The sequence below is a fragment of the Astatotilapia calliptera genome, chromosome 6 (genome assembly GCF_900246225.1).
Source record: "Astatotilapia calliptera chromosome 6, fAstCal1.2, whole genome shotgun sequence".
Classification (NCBI taxonomy): Eukaryota; Metazoa; Chordata; class Actinopteri; order Cichliformes; family Cichlidae; genus Astatotilapia; species Astatotilapia calliptera.
The window spans coordinates 31,716,572-31,735,971 of NC_039307.1; the positions used below are offsets into that span (position 1 = coordinate 31,716,572).

Genomic DNA, 19,400 nt, shown 5'->3' on the forward strand with positions numbered 1-19,400 from the left:
TTGTTCACCAGCATCGCAATTCCATTACTTTTTATCATGGCTTACCTTGGTGTGGTTTGCAAAGTGCTTCATAAAGATGAGGAAATCTGTTTCTTGCACCCATCCTGATTTATTTCCACTACCAATACTTCCTACTGGTCCATCTCTGACACAGTGGCCTGCATAATGTATGTGTGGGAACACAAACAGTGGAGGAATTGTGTTGCCAATGGCATTAACCACATATACAAATGCGACCAGTGAACCTCTCTCTGCTGATGTCGTTGCCCCAACTTGTTTAATATAAGTTAAAGTAATAGTGTGGTAAGTTGTAACATCTGCATTATTGTTACAACTAACCCAGACTGTTGCTGTTACAACTGACCCAGACTCCTATAGCCATGAACTAGCTAACATTACAGCCAACGGCTAAAACATTAGCACTAAAGACTTACACAGAATATATCCCCATAGACATACAAATAACATAATTTAAGTTTGAGTTTAGCTGCAAAGCAGATAATGCTATTAGAAATTGAAATAAAGTAGAAAAACTTACTTTTTGCCATACAAATGACTTTTTTTCATGTTAAATTGTCTGTGTTTGACAAAATGTGCTGATTTTTCACATGTGATAGCAGAACTGAATTGGGCATGCACAGGATGAGTCACATCATTTGAAACTTAGCCCTGATTGGAGAAATTGGAAGTGTTACAACTGACCCACGTTACAACTATCCCCGGTCTCCCCTATGACAAAATAAAAATGAAGAAGCGCTGCAATGAAAACGTCCAGATATTCAACAGCTGGAGGAGGAATGCTCCCTCGGATGTCAGACTCTCTCCCTCTCTTTCTCTCGCTCATGCTGTCACAGTGTCTCTCCACGCCCCCTCTCCCTTTCTCCCTCCCAGACAGCTTCTTCCCTCCTCTCCGCCGCTGGAAGCTCAGTTGACCAGCGTCGCAACTGAGCGATGCGCCTCTCGGAGAGCCTGATTTTACGCCAGATTTGACATTTACGCCGCAGAGTATCCTGCATTCGTATATTTGAGTGACACACAATTTTAAAAAAAAATCCCTATTCATTTAAATTTTTTTTACATAATAGTCATTTTGAAGAAAAAATATTCCCAGGACAAGGTTTTCCAATACATATGTGAAAACTGACCACTAGCAATAGATATTTTACCTTCCGAACGATCCCCCGAGGGGAGGATTTGCTTTTCAACAACGCAGATTTCTTTGATTTTGAGAGCAACCAGTGAAAACCGACAACTTTGATGAAGATGATACAGGACACGTCGGACAAACTCGCTTGATTTTGATGAATTTCTGAGCTCACAGTACGACCATTGAAGAAGCATCTTCAGGCAAACTACAGGGAGAAGATCTGCCTCACTAACAGGCTGTTATAAGGTAAATCTCAGCTTTGTCTGTGTATCTAGAAATCTAAGAGTCCCTTGACGTTTCCCTAATATTGATTTACAATATGTGGCGGCCATAAGTGTGGCAGCACTTACAGAATTTAACTAGCTATGTATAAATATACGAGCCATGATTCAAGTATTAAAAAACAAACATTTACAGTATTAATACAGGTTGACATCTGTTGTCTTTAGGGGTTTTAATGAATCTAATCAATAAAAATACTAGAAATCTTTAGCACCTGTGGTTTTCTTTGTCTGTAATCTGGATATATATTGTTTTTTCTGACCTTTTCAAAGATATTGCTTTGAGTTTTTGAAATGACATTTTATGATTTTTTCTTAAAACGATTAATTTAATATTAATGACAATAATCTTTACAGCCATATATGATCTTCCTACTCCTGGTAATCTCAGGAGCTCCTCAGGGGTTTCGTCTGGGAGCTCTGATTTTCTTCTGAAATGTATTTTGCTTGGAGAAAAAAAAAAGTTAAAGAAATAACCAGTCACTAAAACTCTGTGGACTTGATGAAATGTTGTTTTGTTGAATTTTAAACATTAAACATTGATGTGAGGGACAGTGGTCCAAGCTAGGAAAACAACAGCATTATTTCCTTGTTTACAAAGAAGAGTGCAAATGAATTGGTTAGTAACAAATTGGTAAGTTACATCACAATTTTAGGGCTCAACGAGCTGTAAAAGAATTGCTACATATGAAAAAGCATCAGCTGTCCCCTTTACCTTGATGTCTGGTTGAAAAATAGTTTCCAAAAGCAAAGTTGTGCTGAGACTGGAGATATACCTTACACTCAGCTGGATGTCCTTGTTGGAATATCTAGCAAGAAAAGGTTTGTGGTCAATATTGTTTCACATTGTCATTTTATGAACAAACAGTTTATCAACAAACAACAACAACAAAATTAGGGTGGACGTTGTTTGGCTGTCAGATCACTAAGAATTTCTCAGCTTAACTAGAACTACTTCTCGATCAATTCAAGAAATCCAATATCAATCAAGAAAAAAACCCCCAAAACAAAACCCATAAGATCAATTACATTTGATTTCTTCACCACAATTCTTTTTGCTTTCTGAGTGACAGTTAACTGGACTAGCATTGCACATCGATGTACCATCCACATCATTTGGCCTGTGTTACAGTTATTGCCATCATCCTGTAACCAGTTTGTACTGTGTCCACTGTGCTTGTGCCATACGAGCATGCCCAAATAAAAAGGTGGGGTAAAGTGCTTTCAAGGTGGGGCATGAAGTTTGAAGTGGGGTTGTAACAACATGTCAGCCAAATATTGGCATTGGCATTGACAGTGAAAGCCAAATTATTGGCATATCTAAAAATTAGATGGCATTTAGCAGTGTCAGTGGCCTGTGTTCATCTCCCGTGTCTCTCTCTTGCCTGTATCAGATGTGGTCTGACTAAATGTTTAAAGATTATTTGATTAATTAAGATCTCAAAGACTCTTTACACGATTACCAAGTATTACTGTTGGTATTGCCCAGACTGGTATTTTGAACACTGACATTGGCTGGAATTTCCTAATGTAGCGTCTTCACTCTGGAAGCAGTTGAACCAAATTAGCAGAAAGCCTATACCCTGAGAAAATGCATTGACAAGGGACATATTTTTAGCTTCATGCATTGTAACAGTGGCGTTATTGTCGTTTTTTGCGGCGATCCACAATTGTGTTTGTATATAATTGCATACCGTAAGACCTTTTCTGTCCACAAACTACCAACTTGTGCTAGACTCAAATGCTTAAATTTAAAACAGCTACGTTGCCATATTTAGGGACACAAATACTCCCATATACACCAACTCTACACACCCATAAGTGTGGCAAGGTGGACACAAAGCACACACAAAACTTCCACTCTCCTCACACCAAGCATAGCTCCTCTGTGCTTTGCTGCATAAGTTTGTATCAGAAAAACACTTCCCAACTTCATTCTTGCACTTAGACTTCAATTCTCCGGGGTCTGAAATCCTGGTTTAGGGTTTGGGGAGTGGCCACTGGTGCATAAGACCAACAAAAATCCCTTACTGATGTTACATGGTGGTCGGGGCGAAGGTTTTTGCTGATTTTGTGGTTTTCATGTCATGCAGTACTGCGTGTGTTGCAGGCTTGTTGCATCATGCTGCTCTCCAAAGGTTGGGCAGACGCACATGGATGGATTTTAGAAAAGACTCTGAGCCAAGAAAACTCCTTTCCTGTTGTTGTTGGGTGCATCTGTCTTACAGGCCCCTTCCACCCACTCAGTCTGCTACAGGGTGGGAACATTGCTCATGCATATGGACACCTGCAGGGTTGTGTGTACAAGTTTTAAGTAAATTGTTAAAAGAGGGAGAAAGAAAGAAACAAATAGAATAGGGAGATAAGAGTTAGGAAGGAATGATAAAATAAGGAAGAAAGACCAGAAAGTACAAAAAAAGTAGAAACAAAGTTAGTGAAAAAAGAAACAAAGGATCACAGTTCACAACACTAATCAGTTATAAGAAAATACACAAAATGACTAAACTGTATGGGCAAAAATTAAAGTTTCAGGGCAAACAGAGCCACGGGGAGGAAAAGGATGGTAGAAGATGAAATGGAAGAAGTGAATAAAGTGAAAAATAAATAATCTGATGTGGACTAACAAAGGAGGAAATCAACGCAAGAATGAAAGGATGGCAGGGAAAACAAGGGAAACAAAGATGATGGAAAGAGAATGGAAAACAATGGGAACAGATGTGATAGGACGGTAGTCAGAAGAAAAGAAAAGGAATAAAACATAAGAAAGGGAGTGTGCAATACAAAAAAGTGCAGCAAAAAAAAGACAAAAGGAATGAAGGAAGAAAGCAATTTAGCCAAAAAAAGAGACTGACTGAATGAGTTATTTAATAAGTGGAGTAGTCCAGTGATGAGCCAAGAAAAAAAAAACAGTTTGGGAAAGGAAGCAATCCAAGGCCAGAAAGACGGGATAAAAAAGAAAGACGAAAGAAATGTTACAAAATGAAGGGAACAAAAATAAAGGCAAACAGGAATGAAAATGAAAATGGAGCAGACATGCGGCAGGAATAACCAAAGAATGAAGATGAGGGTGGAGGAAATAAGAAAGAAAACAAGGAAAAGAGATGGAAAAATAGTCAAAGAAAGAAAAGAAGGACAAAGGTGAATAAAAGAAGCAACAGGTAAAAGAAAGAACAACCAAAACTGTTGATGTATCACTGAAAAGGGACTCGAGGGAGATTTGGAGGGGTTCTCTCTTACTCCTCCATCCCTCTCTTCCTTGGACCTCCAGCCCTCCTGTGGCCCTCAACCTGAAACCATCTGAAGCCCCCTGCGTGGTTGCTGGCCTCAGGCCTCTGTTGTCTCCATACTTTCCCTGCTGTTTGTACATGATGGGTTCAGTCGGTTCAGTCCAGCTATAAAAGCACCACTCCCCTTCTTTCTCCCCTGCGGCACAGGCAGGAGTTAGCAGGCCTCATATGGGAAGAGGAGGAAGAGGAGGCCTCACTGGTTCTCTTCATATCCTTCGCTTTTTTCCCCTTCTCCTCTTCTGTGCTCCGGTCTCCTTTCCTCTCCCACTTGGCTTGTTGGTTGGTTTGCGGTAGCATTTTCAGTCCTAGCCCTGGACGAGACGTTCATTTTTCTCCTCTTAGTTTCAAACCACTAACTAACCACTGGCTCCCTGCATCCCCCCCACTCCTCTGCATCTAAGGAATGTCTTATTCACCTCCTCTCTACGTCTCTCTTCTCTGATTCTTACAAGCTAAAGCGCACATGCGTTGGTGCCAACATCTGCAAAGATACACACATGTATCTTTGAGCATACATGCTTTGAGCACACATGGCGTTACTTTTGCCAACAGGCGGACACGATTCGGCAACCCCACGTGAACACACACACACACATTTTGACACACAAAAGCCCCCCCCCCCGGACCCGTCAGTATGTGCCGACCACCTGTGAGGGTACACACACAGCCATAAACCTCCCTTTCTTCTCTCCCTCTTTTCCATTATCCTCCTGAGAGCCCAGCGCTGGGGCCTTCGCTTCCAATCCAAACATAGACCAAATTCCGAAAACCCCGACTCAACCCCCCCCCCCCCCCCCCCCCCCGTCTCTCTCTCTCATTTTCTCCTCTCCCACCCCTCTTTCTTTCTTTTGGGTTTGTGTTTGGAGGAAAGAGGCAAACGAAATGCTGGCCTCAGTGAAAAAGCCCTGGCAGAGCGAGGGAGTGAGTTGTGAGGTAGAGAAAGAGAGGAAAACAGCCTTGTCTCCTCAAGGTTGGGAATTATGATTGTAAAGGGGGCTCAAGTGCCGTCGCAGATGGGCGTAGGATCTTGTTCTGTGTTCAAGTGGCCTTAGATGTAGACAACAATATGATGACTGTTTATTTTTTTTCTTGTGGCTACTTTGATGATGTTAAATTTTGCGTAGGTGTCAGTCTCAACAAATCTCTAGGTCTGCTAGGAAGCCTACATGAAAGATTGTTGGCTTAATTGCTGCCCCTCCCTGAGCCAGGTTAGGTCGGAGGTGTCATCCTGTTAAAAGGGAGTTTTTTCTTCCCACTGTTGCCAAGTATTCACTCATAGAGAGTCGTTTAATTGTTGGGGTTTTCTCTCTATTGTTTATCTCCCTGTTATACTTCACTATATGAAACGTCTTGAGCCCACTGTTGTTGTGACTTGATCTGAACTGAATTTGACAAATGTGGTCAAGCAAAGATTCAACACTCTTTAAAACAGTTTCCCTTTTTAAAAGTGATATACTCAAACTAATGACACAAAGTAACATTTTGGAACTCTTTTGGTGGTCCACTACTTTTATTGCACATTCAAAACCATTGAAAAGTAGACCCAGAGGATCTAGATTCAGAATCAGAATGCTTTAATAATCCCTAAGGAAATTATGTCATGTTCATGTCTAGGGTCTTCTTGTTGCTTGATGCAAAGACTCCATCTGATCTCCAGGGTCTTTGCTATTAAACTGCATGACACCATCTTGGAAAGCGCAAGTGCCTTCAGAAGAAAACCTTTGTGTAAGATAAGGAGTCTGACGAGGGATTTAAAAAGCACTCCAAACTTTTTTAATAAGTTATTCCACTGAAGGGAAAATCAAGTGGCACTGGTCAAAGGAGCTTGCAAAGAAAAGCGTCTGGACTTCTTTAAGTTGCTTGAAGACGTTTCACCTCTCATCCAAGAAGCTTCTTCAGTTCTAAGGTCAAATGGTGGAGAGTCCCAGATATAAACCTAGTGGGAGTAACCCCCCACAGAGGGACAAAAGGACCCCCTGATGATCCTCTAATCGCCTGAGCCAAGGTGTGAAACTGGGTGTGGGTCCCAATCAGCCAGAGTTTCGGGTATGGCTCACCTTGGCTCAGGCGAAGTAATGATGTAATTAAAGTTGTAATGTAATGAAATTAGCGGAGAGGTGAGGAACAGGCAAGGGTGGTGTTGACCCAGATCAGTGGCATTAAAGTTGAGATGAGAGAGATTGTTTTTATTGTTTCAGGACTAATCTCCACTTTTTAATGGACAACTTGCAGAGTTAAAATTATTACACTGTAAATCTGTATAACAGATTTGCTTTAATCTTGAAACAGTGAGAGCAATAAAGAGCTTGTAATCCCTGCCATATAGGAAAGTCAGTATCTCCACCTTAGATGCATAGAAAAGTAGGACAGTATCACCACTGTGAGTAGTAACAGAAAGAAAAGGACCTCCAGCTGCTAGTGACAGAAGATTGTCTGGACTTAGTGAAAGGCTCCTCCAAACGAAATGGTGTCACCTCCTAGGTGAAGTAGTTTTGGAAATGCCCAAATGGGAGGGAAGACTGGGGAAGTCCCAGGATGTGCTGGAGAGATTATAATTGGCAGGCTCTGGAACATATCCACCCAGAAGAACTGGAGGTGATAGCGAGGGATAGGGAAGTCTGGACATTGCTGCTTACACTGCTAGGCCTGTGATGTGACCCTGTGGCTAAACATTTATTTCTCTCCTCAAGATCTTCCTTGCCTTTCTTCATGTGGGCTGTCCTGTCTACTTCCCCGTCTAATCTCCTTGGATATAGCCGCCTTCTTTTCTAAGGTTGCACAAAAAAACACCCCTGTTTTGGTTTCAGATTTGGTTCCTGTCATATTCAACTGTTTTTCACAAATCCAGAGAGAAAACTGGATGAAAATGTCAGTCTGCTTGTTTCCCACAGTGTGAGGAAGCCAACTTAGTAATGGATTGTTTTGTGGAATCTGGAAGGAATCTGTTGCAGTGATTTACCTATAGCTTAAAGGTAGCCGAACCTTGACTCTCTATTGAAATGTGTACAAATGGACTGTTTTTCTCAGGTGGCATCTGGCCCAACTCCTATACTGACTGGCACTCCTACAGGACTCATAATGTCTGCTAGCATTAAAACAAAATTAATTCTTCCTGCTCAATTCTCAGCTGACTTTTTTCCAGCTCATTACTCTGCTATTTGATGGAGCCTTTTTCCTTTCCCTCCCTCTTTGTTTCCTCAGCTAGAATGAGAGGAACGGTCCACAGTACAGCTGGGATTGGTTATTATTTACTGGCTTGGCACATACACGAGCACACGCATACGAAAGCACGCATGCAGAGACTCCCTCACACACACACACACACACACACACACACACACACACACACACACACACACACACACACACACACACACACACACACACTCACACTCAGTGGAAACAAATTGGGTGAATCTGCTCTGCACGCAGGAATGTGAGGCACATGTGTTTGTGTGTTTTACGTCTGGATGACAGAGCTGAGGGAATGAAAGAGGGAGGCTGAGAAAGAAAGAGGAAAGAAGGACAAAGAAAAAACAAAAACTGAGGGAAAGGGAAAAAGAGAGACGGATTTCTGGGATGCAGACTGTGCTTGGCCTCGTCTGTCTCGCCTGACAAGGTTAAAAACACTTTTCTCGCTTTTCTTTCTGTCTTTCATTTCCCACATCCCTTCCCGTTTTTTCATCCTCCACTCATTCTTTTCCATCATCCTCCATTCTCTTTTTTAGTCCTCTTCTCCATCCGTGGTCTTTCTCTTTGAAGGTGGCAGTGGATGAAACGGTCAGGATGGAGGGCCCGTGGGTGGGTGTGGGGGTTCTGTTGCACCGTTGACGGCAAGGAATTACAGAGAGGCAGAGGGGAGAAGTGAAGTCTATGTTGATCTTGTCCTGCTGCCAAATGGTGGGATGGTGGTAGCGGATGTGTTGCAAGGCATTATGGGTGGGGGTTCTGAACGAGGTGAAGAGACAGATGTAAGAGACTAAACTAAAATATAACGAGAATGAAAAGTAAAAAGTTAATAATTTCAGATTGAATCGAAGACTGCTGCTCATAGGGTTCGATCGCAGGCTCACAATCTGCTGGTGTTCCCGTGTACGAGACAGAAGCGGGACAGAGCGTTTCAGTCTGTGGCTCCTTGACTTTGGAACAGTCTCCCACTGTAATTACATTTAGCCGACTCTGTGGACTCAGTTAAAAACCTTTTTGTCTAACCAGGCTTTTTGTTGATACTTTTACTTTTTTCTTTATCTTGTTTTTTGTGTTGTTTTTGCACCATTTCATTGTTCAATTTGAAAGGTATTTGACAGTGTGATCCCTTACATGTCAAAATGCTACTGAATTGTTGTTGTTGTTGTTTTTTAAACTTTTATACATGGGTATTTTTTGTAACAAAGATTTTCTGCTAAAAAAATGATCTCACTTGATGTCAAGAGAATTCCTAAGCAACAAGTGGCAACATAACCTATCCGGTTGTTCAGTGATGACGCGACGAATCCTACTTCCGGGCCTAAAGTAGTCTGTGTTTAATATGGCTTTTGTGTTGTTAACATGTTTAATGTTATGTATTTTCTTCTATTTGATCTCAAAAAGCTCCTAAAACAGTCAGTGATCCCTGTTGACCTCCCTCGGCTTTTATTACCGCTAATCATTTATTTAAGCTCAGTTTTTAAAACCTTAGGATGTAACTACAGCCCAGCCCATGCAGCAGTATATGAATGACTAACCTCGTATTGTGGATGGATTATCTCAGTTGTTCTCCTGGCTGAAGTTTGGTCCTTTTACAGCATCCTGCCATGCGATTACATTTGTTTCTGACCACCGAGAACACTCACGTTAACTTTTATCGAGTGGAAAAAAAGTTAGCTTGTTTATATTATGCTAACATAGCTGTGTCGCTAGCGGTCACGTAGCACATCATTATATACCAGCTAGCCAAACTTCAGTAACCCTACAAACATCACTGCTGTTTAGTTTTCTGTCTTCATTTATGTTGGAAGTGATAACAGAGCTGTACGTTTTAATTTGTTTCCAAAACCACGCAGTCAGGACATGCTATATTGTATTTAGATAGAAGCTAGCGAGCTAACTCCCTGCTAACTTCTAACTCCGTTAAATGTCATAAGTTCCGTTTTCATGGATGCCTGGATGTTAAACTCAAGTGTTACACCTGGTAGAGCAGAACGCTGATCATTTTATTAAAGATGAAAGACTTTAGACAGTTTTTCAACTCTCAGTAATGCCACAGTGATCGTTTGATACATGGAGCTGCAGCGGAGTTTAGACCCAGACACGGCTAGTGACGTCAGACTGAACAACCGGATTGCTGATCATCAAAAAAAAAAGAAAAAAAAAAAAGAAGAATATAAATTTACATGTGGACATGATGTTCATGGACTTTGTGAAAATCTTCACCTGGAAGAAGGTTGTTTTTTTTTTTCCATTTTCAGTCACATAGAATGCAGTTTATGTGTGGACGAGTGGCCAAAATGCATTAAAAAGGCTACCAAAATACCAAAGCACACGTGGACAGGTCATAAATACGACGATGAGCCTCAGATGATGGAATAAACACATTCGCTGTTACATTAGAATATGCTATTTTTAGATTGATGAAAAGAATTGCCCGACACACCCTTTAACAGAGTAGTGAACTCATTGGAGGTGTTTTATTGCTTCCATGAATGTGAGCATTTATCATCAGAGAGTGCATGTGAACATCGATGCAGAAGTTCACATGCCAGTTTTTGTGCCTGCGCAGACTCAGAAAAAAAACAGAGTACAGCATGCCAGCTATGCATCGACCCTTTAGCTGGACTTCAGTGAAGTGTAACAAGAATGCCTCTTTGTGGCATTTGTGTTCATGTCCAAAACCAAGTATAATTAAACCAAAACCACCGTGAGATCAACATATCTTTTGGAAAGATGTTGCTGCTATAAAAAATTTGACTAGCATCTATTTGTCATAAAGTGCATGCTTGGGGCGCTGTGTCTGTGCTAATTACTAACTAATTAATTACAAATAATTATGAATTTGTTTTTACAACATAAGGCATGGGCTGAGTCAGACAGGTAGATACAAACAATGATTTAATAAGTGAAACATGCTCACTTTGCCCTCATGTGGTTTAATTACTGGCAGTGATGAGCATGTTCTGAGTTAACTAAGCCATTCATCTCCCCCAATGTTTTTGATTCTTTTAGGCCATGCATATGTTTTAACATGCAGTGTGAATGAGTGCTCTGTCTGTATGATTTTCTATAAGTGGTTTTTATAAGCTGTATTACTGCTATGGTGTTATGGTTATGCGTATTCTGTTGTGTTCAGAGTTTACGTACGGAAGAATAGAAAATTTTATACTCTGATTTAAACCATATGGGGATGAAACCCTCAGCTTTTTGTCAACAGGCCAATAATTTGTCCCTACATTTACCACTGACAGAAACTTTTCATAAGGACAGATAATACATAAACCATAGCCATCTATTATAGTGATTCACTTTTCTAAACTAATACACAAAACATATTAAACTCTGCATCAGTGCAACTGCTGCACATTTCAGATATCTGATGAAACAGACGTAAAAAGTAAGTAAACAGTGAGCAATTTCTGTTTCTTACACTTGCAATGAGCAAAACAATCTCAAAACACAAAACAGACGTACTATACCAGTGTGGGCCTACTTTATAAAGCTGAGCAACACAGGCTATTCTTTAAGCTGCAGGTAGAGGTGAAGTGTCTGTTAACTTATTCATTTAAATCCAATATTCATTCTTCTCAGAATAATGGTTCTTTCAGAGCTAATTGGCTGATTAAATGTTCATCAGTTAGCTACTTCCTTTGTCTGCTTGCTGCTTGGTGTTGAGCGAAGAATGAACTGTTGGTTTAATAAACCATTTGGTTGGTCAGGGAGGAGTACGAGTGTACAAAGGGAGTGAAAAGCTCTGGAGTGATTTGGTTTGATATGGTTAAAGTGAAATCAAATCACCCCTTTTTCTTGCATTCATTTGACCCATTTCATTAATGTAAACACAAAGGAGTGGTTTCAGAGTGTTTCTTGAAAAGAGTTAGATTTGACAAAATTCTTAACACTGAAGAATTAGAGAAGAAAAACAGACCCTCTTTAACTAAGGAGTAAGAACCGTTCAGTTAGTACAAATATGCTCTTAACTTCCACCAGCATGAAGTTTACTATACATGGTTATGTTCATCTTTGAGTTATGAAGGGATAAACTGTAACGAGGGGGGTTTATCTTTTATTACAGCTCTTCCTCAACTGATCTTTCCATTTATAAAGCTCCTATCTGATTAACGCCCACCCACCCCATGTGCTCTAAGTGGGGGAGTCTTAAATAATTCTCCAGCATTTTCCTCCCAGGGCCTATCTTCCAAAATGTTCAGCAATTTTTTTATATATGATAAAAAACAGGTATCCCATATTTTTGCAATAAACACACATATTTCACTGCCTAATGTCCCTAAATGTGATTTTCAGCATTCTGGATGCTGTTTAAGAACCTGTTGATCGAGCTTGTTCCACTTTGTTTATTTTAAAGCAAATGTGACTCTTTGGTCATAGCTGCACTGGAGTCTGTTTGGGATTTAAATATAAAAAAGCAAAAACTATTGTGTATTTGGCATCTGACACAAATGAATAATTAACTTGCAATCGAATAAAAAATGCTTCCATTAGTGTTAGCTACACCACTATTGTACTTTCTACAAAAGATGCGTGTCGTGTACTTTATGGTCAGAAAAGTACATGTCAGTGAAAAAGTGCCTTGAACCTGCACACTTTCTAATGGTTAGCAGGGGGCGACTCCTTCAGGTGCATTAAGAATTTTGGTTCTATGAAAAAATGACTCTCTGCTCTCCTTGCTCTTTATACAAAGTAAACATTTTGTTTAAAGATCAAGTCCTTTCATCCTTTCATCTACTTTGAAAGTATGATAAAGCAGGTTTGGTTCATTCATTGTTATGCTACCTAGTGTATATAACAGAGGTTTTTTTTAAAGGGCATTGCTGACAACCATATGGTTGATTTTAACACAATACATATGGTGAAGAATTATGTTAAAAGTCTGTAAATTTAGTAGACATGGAAGATGTTTTTGTAACAGGTTAATAACTGTTATTACTTGTGACAGCTGAGGTCACTACTAAGGGTATTTTCACACCTATAGATTGTTTAGTCTGGTCCGTATAAGTTGATTAATTTGTAACTGTAACAAACCCACAGCAGACCTGGGTGCACGTTCACGTTCGCTGTGCAGGTGCGTCTGCCTTCCCTGCACAGCACTGCAAGCCCCGCCCCGCCACAGTAACCTTGTAGCTCTTTTGTTTTGTAGATTTGATTTCTTTTCACACAGAGAAAAATCAAAATGAACTCCAAGCAAAACTAAATGCATCACTACAAACCACGAAAAAACGTTCAGCTCGCTTCTTGTCCAGATGTGTCTGGGGTGGGAGCAACAAAAGTAAACCACTGATTGTACCTTAATTGTACCTTAATTGTACCTTGGCACATCCCAGAAAAGCAATCCAAGGTGGTTTTTAGTTCAAACTTGTAATGTACACCTGGTAGTTGGTTCAGATCGTGGTCGGCTCACGTTCACACTATAAATGAACCACTCTGGAGTTAATTAGGGTCTTGCTTTCGCTCCTCACCTGAGTGTGATTACCATGTTCACACCTGCACAAATGAACTGCACCGAGGGAGGAAACAAACCCGAGTTTGATTTAAGCGGACTAAACACCAGCAGGTGTGAAAACACCCTAAGGAACAGATTTCTAAATACAATTTGTATTAGCAATAACAGTTTACTAGAAGCACTGGAGGATCATTGCTGGTGGCATTTCAGACAGTATCAAGTGTGCAACACTGCAGCTTCCAATGAAGTTGACTCCCTGATTATTGAAGTTGTTGAATGTAAAAACAAACCCTAGGACCTAGTCATATAGGCCTACAGACTGGTCAGCGACCTCTCCTGGAAATCTTTGGTTGGTTGGAGAAAAAATATGCATTCCCCATTCATTGGTGAGTAGTTGCAAAGTAGGTGTTACACCAACAATCCTCCTTGTGATCCATGATGTTGCAAGCGCTCGCTAACCAAGCAGTCAAAATGATGCCTGTTTTCAATGGCTACTAACCATTTTCAGCTACTGATGACCAGCATCCTCCAGCACCCACTCGCCAACCTGTTGGGGAATACCCAGTTTTCTGTAATAACCTGTGTTTGGCAGGGGGACTTGGACTAGTCTCTAAGGCTCCGTCACTGGGCCTTTAGCGATCAAGTTCACCTATGGTCAGTCAGAAACCTCTAGCAACCCCTCACCATCTGGTTGGGGAATATATATTTTCCTCTAGCAGCTGGCGGTTGCTATGGAGTTTCTGATCTGTCTCTTGGGCTGACTGGGGCTTTAATTCAAGGAATTAATAGGAAAAGCATTGTTTGTGTGAGTGAATCTGAGCTTGAATAAACAGCACTGTTCAACTTTTAAAGTTGGGTTTTCTAATGTGCACTTCTTGTCATGACACTTAGCAGCTCAGCCCTTTTGGAACAAATTTTTTGGTAAAGTGAGTAGCTACTTCATGCCTTTCAAAAGTCTCCCTATAGACAGCAAGAGTCAGAAGTAAGCTTATTGACGTATAGAGATGTGAGATTTGTGGTATGTTTCAAGTGAAAAAAAGACAGTCGCTGATTCCAGAAGTTACACCCGCCCACCCCCCGCTCCCCCTCCCCCTGACAGTCGCCACCACTCCCTTCATAAGTGGTGTAGACGCCAGTGTCAGTATGAGAGACACTGCAGGCTCTACTGGTAGCTATTGCAGACTTGCTCGGTACAGTTGCATCACTTTGTGCTGCCGAGATGCAAGAGAGAGAGAGAGAGGGAAGGCCGAGACATGCCGAGACAAATAATGGGAAAAGTGTGAGGGGAGGAAAGGGTGGGAGCCCATGTCTGACTCCCACAGTTTCTGTTTTCTCCTTGCCATTTTTCATCGCCCACTCGCTCTCAGTCTCCCCGCACTGTTGCCGTTTTTCTCTCTCCTGAGGGAAGTTCACCCTCGTGAATGCTGGCACAGAGCGCGCGCCGTGAATCAGAGTTGACATCATATAAAACAACAGCGCAACTCATTCTCAAGTTGTGAACACTGACAGTAAATTTCCTTTTTGCTGCCGTGGCGGTGAAAAGAAAAAAAAAGCCGCTTGATTGCAGCGGAGGTGGTTTTGTTTTTGTGACTGGAGTTTGAAATGTGATATAGTCATTAGTGTTTTGGATGATCTGCACAGTTTCTCCGGCCCTCGAAAAACATATTGTGCAACACTTGGACTTCAATGAGAAAAGAAAAACTCGTGTTTGTCCTCTTTCTTTAAAAGAAAAACAAACTTGCCTCCAAGAACTTGTTTACCTCCAACTCACCACAGAGTGTGTGGTAAGAGGAACCCCCCGCTGCTTCCTCCATGCTTCTCAACAACCTTTCTATGTCCTTAGAAACCCTTTTTTTCTCCCTAATGCAAACCAGTTGTTTTGTTTTTTTGTCCACTGCTGTTCAAACAGGTGTCCAATTTCATTTCTCACGAGGGCACCTCGGCCTCTTTTCTTTTTGTCTCTGTATGCCTCCACGTCACAAAAACAAAGCCTCCTATCATCCTCACTGTTGCGGCGGTCTTGCATAATACCTTATAAGGACACTGAGTGGAAGATCAAAGAATATATAAACCTTAGAAATCAGGCCTGACGTTGTTCCTGGAGTGATGGACTGGCTTAAATCTCTTTCTCTGTCTGCTGCCTTGTTGAACCTGATTCCTCCTCATCCTGACAGCTAGTTTTTCACACGTGGAACAAGCATAGGTCTAGAGTAAAACAAAAAAACAAAACAATCATTGAATACCTACACTGAAAAAGGTTTTTACTTCAAGACTGTGAAGTCCATGCCTGATCCAAAGCTTTACAGTCTATCTTCTCAGTTATTAACACTGTCATTTCATGTCATTGTATCTTGTTCGATTTGAAGGACAGAACAGGAATAAAAACAAGTCGTGAAACTGGGGAGAAATAAAAGAAGGGAGCTCAAAAATGCACTGGAGAAGAAAAAGTAGGAGAAAAGAAAAAGGAGTGGGAGGTACAGAGAACAGGAGAGGTATGCTCCGCTGGAGGACTGGGAGAGGAAAACCGCAGGAAGGAGTGAGAGGGAGGGAAGTAAAGCGAGCGCACGAGAGAGAGAGACAGGGGAGGAAAAATAAAAAAATAAGAGAGAGGGAGAGGCCACATCGGGGCACCGTGGAAGCAAATGTTTCCTGTGAGAGGAGGACAAACTCTCATGTGTGGGTGTGTTACACCTGAGGGGAGGGGATAAACTGTGTGAGCATATGTGTGTGTCTGCTTTGCTTCATATATAATAGCGTCAAAAAATCGAACAGTCAAAGTGGGATTTGGATGAGTCTAATAACGATTTGTGTGCTGAGAATACACACAGCATCAGCAATCCAGTCTGAGTGTAAACCAGTACGTATTTCCATGCAAAAATGTGTAAGCAATGCACTTTGTGTGTATGCGTGTTTGTCAGCTTGCCTCCCTTGTAAGAATTATGGGGTTCTGACAGGCATATCTAACCACTGTGTGAGGACGCTCCTGACTTATGAGGTGTTTTGGATTTCAAACAAATGGGTTTAATGTAGGTTGGTTTTAAGCATAACTTTGTTGTTGAAGGTTTGAGGTACACAGCAAAATCTCCAGTGTTAAATTAACACTGGAGAGTGTCTATATGGGTCCACACCTCTGAGTGTTAAATACAACACTGTTGAATGTTAAATTAACACTTTTGACGGCGTTATATGTTTAAAAGTAACCTAGTCAGTTTTGAAGATTAACAAAGACTAACACTGAGCAGTGCTGATTTTCTAACACTGGAATATTTCTAACATTTTGAGTTATTTTCCAGTGTTAGAAAATCAGCACTGCTCAGTGTTAGTCTTTGTTAATCTTCAAAACTGACTAGGTTACTTTTAAACATATAACGCCGTCAAAAGTGTTAATTTAACACTCAGAGGTGTGGACCCATATAGACACTCTCCAGTGTTAATTTAACACTGGAGATTCTGCTGTGTAGAGTGGTGCCATCTTTCAGTGAGGGACAGTATGGAAAGACCATACAAAGACCATACCAGTATGTACTATACTGTATAGGACAGTGAGTGCATGCACTAGTGCACAAGTATGTACATATGCTTGACTGTAAGTCTGCAAATAGTCAAACGATGTGTTTTTGTAGGCAGTGGAGGATCCATAAGTGGATCTGGGCGTGCTGCCCAAATGCAGGTCACTGAGGGGAAAAAAGGGGGTGGACCCGTTGGGAGGTTGGGGGCTCATGTGTGGTTATGAGCCATACACATGTCTACTGGTGTGACATATGGTCCTGAGTGTGCGTGCTGTTACAGTACCTCCAAATAGCTGTGTGCGTGTGAGAGAGAGAAGTCAACAAGGTTGCTGTGGAATGTGAAACTGAGTGTGGTGAGGTAGCTGGCAAGCCGACAGGAGGACCTAAACACTGACTTCATTGTGGTTTAGCCTCTGCCTCATATTATGTCGGGGGATTGTGTCGGTGATTGTGGAAGAATTTGCGGCGACAGCAAGTTTAGAAGTTAAGGAGGTGTACATGTAGCTGGAAGGTTTAATCCAGCCGGTGAAAGTAAATTAAGAATGCTCTTGCTGCCAGCTATCATTAAAGAGTCATATGGTGAGACACACTGTGGAGCTTTTGCAGTTGTGTCACAAAATGCACTTACAACCCACGTCTGGCGCCAGTTAGGAGTTCCACTGGAGGCAAACACTGACTAAATGCAGTTTAAATACTGTTGTCTTTGAAACGGATACCTGCAAAGATTTCTGCACTGTGGGTGTAAGATTTTAAGTGAACTCTGCAAAGTAGAAATGTTTTCAAACTGTCTTTTTTGTAGGATGGGGAAATATTTTTATTTTACCATTGTCTTGTCTGTATGCTAGGGTTGCAATTAAACGCAAGGGCTAACAGTTAAGCCTGGTTCGGTCTTTTTTCTTTTCTTTTCTTTAAAGTAAACTTGCAATTAGCAACATATATATCAAAGTTTTGAATGAGGAAACACCTGGCAACTTGATGCACTATGGAAAGAAGGCAAGCTGGTGGAGGCAGTGTGTTGCTACGAGCAATGTTGCTGGTAAACCTCGGGTCCAACCATCCATGTAGATGTTATGTTGACACGTACCACCTACTTAACCATTACAGACCATGTACACGCTTTCATGGAAATGGTATTCCCTGATGACTGTGGCCTCTTTCAGCAGGATAATGCTGGAGCAAAGATAGTTCAGGAATGATTTTAGGAGCACAACGATGAGTCTAAGGTTTTGACTTGGCCTCCAAATTCCCCAGATCTCAATTAAATCAAGCATCATTGGGATGTGCTGGACGAACAAGTCTGAGCCGTGGAGGCCCCACCTTGCAATTTACAGGACTTAAAGTATATGTTGCTAACATCTTGGTGTCACATACCACAGCACACCTTCAGAGGTCTAGTGGAGTCCATGACTCGATGTTTGGAGCAAAAGGGGACCAGCACAATATTAGGCAGGTGGTCATAATGCTATGACTGTTGAGTGTATATCTATGTTATAGTTATGTATGTATAACATAGAGTAGATAAACCTCATGAACTCATGAAAGAATAAAGTTACGTTGAAACCAAGCACACCATTGTTTTTCTTGTGACATTACCAATACGTTTGATGTGTCACATGGCCCTCTTCCTATTGAAAAAACAAAAGTTGTATCCAAGATGGCCGACTTCTAAATGGCCACCATGGTCACCACCCATGTTGAGGAGTTTGCCCCCTCACATATACTAATGTGCCACAAACAGCACTTTAATATCACCAACCATTCCCATGTTATTACGGTGTATCCATATAAATGGCCCACCCTATATATAATACCAAATGTAATTCAACATTAGATGAGCTTTTTTTGACATCGCGTACACACTCCCACTGACACGGAGTGAATAACAGCTGTGGAATTCTCAGGTGCAAAAATGTCGTGTATTGCGTTGACTTTCCCGGCAGCTGTCAAGCATTTCACTGCGGGTTTGGTCCAAGAATTTCCCCTCTTTGGTTTTCTGCTGGGAGATTTTTTTTCTTTGCAGCACATATCTGCGTCTTGAGTCATTTAGTCTAACAAGAACCCATGAGTTTAGTCGTTGGCTGGGATAACTTTTGTCGCATGCTTCACCCAGAGTATCATACCATCAGAAGTGGAAAACTACTGAAAAGTCTAGTTTAGGCCCTCGAGTGTTCACCACAGAAATGCAGAGGATCAAAGTAACAGGCCCACATCATTATGATTTCCCCCCGGGAACTGAGCTACAACGAAAATTGACAACGAAAGAACTAAGCCCTGCTATTTTCAAATTGCCTTATTACAGAATACATGACCTAGAACAACTAACATTTGTAGGTAGTATGTTAATTAACAAGTATTCACAATTTAGTGAAGTGTCATCTAGACTAACTGTTACTATTACTTCAGTTTGTGGGATATTAAGTAGCTTTTTGTAACAGTTTTGTGACTGTCATTTTAGAATTTTTTTGGGATTATTGCAGAATTATTTCTCATTGCATCTGGAAGTCTAAATGTGGATGCTCTACTACT

General features: G+C 41.2%; 1 protein-coding gene across 2 annotated transcripts in view; it reads left to right on the forward strand.

Moving 5' to 3' along the window:
• Positions 1 to 924: 924 nt before the first annotated feature.
• LOC113024532 (zinc finger protein GLIS2-like) overlaps positions 925 to 19,400 on the forward strand; it is a 30,918-nt gene continuing 12,442 nt past the window's right edge. For both annotated transcript variants that reach the window (XM_026171706.1, XM_026171707.1), the window contains exon 1: positions 925 to 1,393. The gene's annotated coding sequence lies outside the window, so the exon portion shown is untranslated. The remainder of the gene's footprint in view (positions 1,394 to 19,400) is intronic.